At 37.5% G+C, this 4,742-nt stretch overlaps 1 non-coding gene across 1 annotated transcript; it reads left to right on the top strand.

Annotated features, from left to right (window-relative positions):
- On the top strand, positions 1–74 carry Trnat-ggu (transfer RNA threonine (anticodon GGU)). The gene has a single exon. It is a non-coding gene; the product is annotated as a tRNA-Thr (tRNA).
- The last annotated feature ends 4,668 nt before the right edge of the window (positions 75–4,742 follow it).

Raw genomic sequence — 4,742 nt, 5'->3', positions numbered from 1 at the left:
TGACTTATTAGCTCAGTTGGTAGAGCATCGGTCCGGTGATCCGAAGGTCCCAGGTTCAAATCCTGGATAGTCAGTGAAATTTTTTCACTGGCTGTCATTTATGTATGTGTTGACTTGACTTAAAAACTTTGCTCATATGTTATCACCAGAGTTTCAACTGCCACTTTACTTTTCAAATCCCATTGAATTCTGTGCAAAAGATGTTGTTTAAGAATTGTGCGTGTGTCATTATTACTTGGTCGATTTCAGATCTAGAGTGATGTATGCATGAAGGATAATTCACACCTTCTGTAGGTAACATAAAATGTGAAATCGACCAGCATTGTGAATGCGTTTTTATTGTAAATATATCAGTCCAAATTCAAATTTAACCATGTCCGTCAATGCAATGTGCGAGCAGTGGTGTCATGTTCACTCACACAGCTGTGCTAACCGCAAGTCAACACAGTGGCGTGGTGGGAAGTGATGATTAAAAAATCATCCTCTGTTTATATACTGTCAGTATAAATAACAGATTCATGTAAAATGTCGTATTTTGTCTTAAATACGCGGCTTTCGGCTGAACCACTAGCAGGCGGCTATGTTAGCACATGACAATAACAAAGGTACCAAAATCTGAATTTGGATGATTTTTACGATCGTCCGGATGAGCAAATCACTGAATGGACCTTTCATTGGTACTATATCAAAGCAAGGTTATTCCATTTAACCTGTGGAATATTTTGAACATATCTTCCACAAGGAGAAAATTCAACATGAATTTTCCAGAGGGAGGGTGAGTGTTAACTATAACTGCCTAATGTGTTCATTAAAAAAAAGGAAGGTTTTATTTCAAACTCTAATGGTGACCCGCAGGTCAAATTGCTAGAATTGTACATTAAACACACCTAAACAGACACAATACAATTTTGCAGGCAGCAGCTTAATCAGCGCCAATATTGCAACATTGAAACAAACAACTATACAAACATCCAATCCAACCCAACCCCATCCCCCAGTAGGCAATGAGGATAAAGTGCCTTGCCCAAGGACACAACACGTTGGCACGAGCGGGGCTCGAACTCGCAACCTATGGATTACGAGTCGGGCGCCTTATCCACTCGGCCACACGTGTTGTCAATTACATTTGACATTTATGGATTTTTCATTTATGGATTTTAAATGGAATAGCCCAATATCCATATCATCAGGAAATCTGCTCATTTCGATTTTTTATACCAGTATCAATAATTCAAAAGAGGTTATAAGTTTTAACAAAAATATTTTTCAGTGATACAAATTCACTCAAGACACTTGTCTTTCTGCAAAAATATCAATTCCTATCCCTTACAATCATACTGCAAATTTTGGTAATAACTCACGACTTAGTGGAACCAATCAAATCGAACCAATCAAATCTTTATCATTTCAGGTTTAAAGATGCCAAAAAATATTGGTTCCAGTAAATGTAGGAATATAAAATCCCAAACCCATAGCACCATGTACTAAGTAGCCTTATTGTGATGTGGCGGGATTTATTTAAAGTCCGGGCCCTGAAGAATATATGATGCGCCGTGCGCGTGCATGAAGAATATATGATTCGCGTCGCTTTATCACAGTTGATAGTTGCCATCACCTTGTCCGATCACTGATTTTGTCACGTTCAGATTATGCTAATTTATCACTCTATGGCATCTCAGCGAAAGACATGAAGAAGTTGCAAACTTTTCAGATCCAACAGAAGGGAACCATCCGCGCCACTCCTCAGAGAGCTCCACTGGTTACCAGTAAATGCCCGGATTATATTCAAACTCGTGTTATTTGCTTTCAAAAGCTTCAACAAACATCTTCCAGCTTACTTGGACGACCTCTTACTCAGTACATCCAGCGCCTTGCGTAGTTTCCTGGTTTTCTCGTTATGTTTTTTTTAATAATGTATATAAACATCTCAAAAAAGTAACTAACCCCCTTAAATAATGGTCATTATTCATTATATTACAAATCTGTAAAATTCGTTAGAAGCATAATTTATTTCTGCGCATTTTGACACCTCATTTGATACGATAGCTCAGAAAACAATAAAACACCGGTCAATTTAATGTAGTGAGGTCCAGATTTGAAAGTTGCACTTGCATACAAATTTTTACAATACAAAAACACTCAGATATCATTACACAGATTTCCTTCCATTACACTGAATACAAAATCAATACAATTTACTGCAACTTTCAAATCTTGGGTTACATTGATTTAAATGTACGCTGTGACGTCAATATTTAGTCAATTGCTGCAAATGAGGTGTCAAAATGTGCAGCAATAAATTCTGCTTCCAACACATTTTACAGATTTGTAATACAATCACCCGTTTTTGAATAATGGTCATTATTTAAGGGGGGTTAGTTACTTTTTTTGAGATGTTTATATTTTGCTTCACTGTATGAGTGTTTTATGATTGTAATATAAGATGGTATCGTAAGAATTTAGAATAAGATTCATTTCTTGTAAAGAGCTTCAAAGGCTCCGGAAGATGTTAAATATTGGGGGGGGGGGCGGGCAATGGTGCCTGGCCAAAATTATTGGGGGGCAATGGTAATTTTCCACAGGCATCCAAATTATCGATGCTTCAATATTCAAAAACTAAATTTACATTAATGTGCAGTAATTTAGTGTTGTGCCCTCTTAGACATTTCTTGTTGCTTATTGCACCTCAAGTGATTAAATATTTTGTTGTGTTGCTTCACTGAGAACCTTTTCTTCTGCATGAGTCAATTCATGTCGCTTCTTGTGTACTAAATGAGTGAAATATTTGTTGCAGTAGCTGTATTTGTGAGGTTTTTCTCCTGTATGGATCAATTCATGTTGGTTCTTGTCTCCTAACTGAGTGAAATATTTGTTGCAGTAGCTGCATTTGTGAGGTTTTTCTCCTCTATGGATCAATTCATGTTGGTTCTTGTCTCCTAAACGAGTGAAAGTTTTGTTGCAGTAGTTGCATTTGTGAGGTTTTTCTCCTTTGTGGATCGATTCATGTTGATTCTTGTCTCCTAACTGAGTGAAATATTTGTTGCAGTAGCTGCATTTGTGAGGTTTTCTCCTGTATGGATCAATTCATGTTGCTTCTTGGTTCCTAACTGAGTGAAAGTTTTGTTGCAGTAGCTAGCTGCATTTAAGAGGTTTTTCTCCTGTATGGATCAATTCATGTCGCTTCTTGTCTCCTAACTGAGTGAAATACATGTTGCAGTAGGTGCATTTGTGAGGTTTTTCTCCTGTATGAATCAATTCATGCTGGTTCTTGTTTCCTAAATGAGTGAAAGTTTTGTTGCAATTGCTGCATTTGTGAGGTTTTTCTCCTGTATGGATCAATTCATGTTACTTCTGGCTTCTTATACCACTGAAAGTTTTGTTGCAGTAGCTGCATTTGTGAGGTTTTTCTCCTGTATGAGTCAATTCATGTCGATTCTTGTTTCCTAGTTGAGTGAAATGTATGTTGCAGTAGGTGCATTTGTGAGACTTTTCTCCCGTGTGAATCAATTCATGTTTCTTCTTGTTTCCTAAATCAGTAAAAGTTTTGTTACAGTAGCTACATTTGTGAGGTTTTTCTCCTGTATGGATCAAGTCATGTGGTTTCTTGTGTACTAAACGAGTGAAAGTTTTGTTGCAGTAGCTGCATTTGTGAGGTTTATCTCCTGTATGAATCAATTCATGTCGATTCTTGTTTCCTAGTGAGTGAAATGACTGTTGCAGTAGCTGCATTTGTGAGATTTTTCTTCTATATGGATCAATTCATGTCGTTTCTTGTGTCCTAAACGAGTGAAAGTTTTGTTGCAGTAGCTGCATTTGTGAGGTTTATCTCCTGTATGGATCAATTCATGTCGCTTCTTGTCTCCTGAGTGAACGTTTTTTTGGCTGCATTTGTGAGGTTTTTTTTCTTGTATGGACCAATTTATGTCGCTTCTTGTGTCCTAAACAAGTGAAAGGATTATTGCAGTGATTTAGTGTTGTGCCCTCTTAGACATTTCTTGTTGCTTATTGCACCTCTTTTGTTGTGTTGCTTCACTGAGAACCTTTTCTTCTGCATGAGTCAATTCATGTCGCTTCTTGTGTACTAAATGAGTGAACGTTTTGTTGCAGTAGCTGCATTTGTGAGCTTTTTCTCCTGTATGAATCAATTCATGTTGGTTATTGGCTCCTAAACGAGTGAAATATTTGTTGCAGTAGATGCATTTGTGAGGTTTTTCTCCTCTATGGATCAATTCATGTTGGTTCTTGTCTCCTAAACGAGTGAAAGTTTTGTTGCAGTAGTTGCATTTGTGAGGTTTTTCTCCTCTATCAGTAAACTTCGGTTGTATATATAAATGCGCATATATAAATGCGCACGTGACATCTACAAGTCGCCATACCGTATTAAACGATATAAGGTACCCGGATGTACATAAACTCCCCGTGCAAAAGTATATGGGAAAATGACAGGTCGCAAGGAAAATTGCTTTTGCAAAATAGTGGCATTGATTGCAAAGGCTAAAATAACTTGACCCGAAAGATAAACTCTTTATTAACGTTTTCCATCACGGAAAAAAAAATTAACGACGGAAAAGCTAGATATAGCTGATTTACAAACTTATATTTCATAATTTCCGTGCTAAATGGGCGTGCCAATTGGCCATATCTATGACGTAGTGCTGGTTTCATACTATCATGCTGCTTGCCGCCGAGCGGCGTGACACACGCGCATTGTAGACAAACAGACACAATCAAGACTTGTGAAT

This window comes from Amphiura filiformis, chromosome 4, assembly GCF_039555335.1.
Source record: "Amphiura filiformis chromosome 4, Afil_fr2py, whole genome shotgun sequence".
Lineage (NCBI taxonomy): Eukaryota > Metazoa > Echinodermata > Ophiuroidea > Amphilepidida > Amphiuridae > Amphiura > Amphiura filiformis.
The sequence above is the reverse complement of the archived record's forward strand: the minus strand, read 5'-3'. Positions and strand labels throughout refer to the sequence as shown.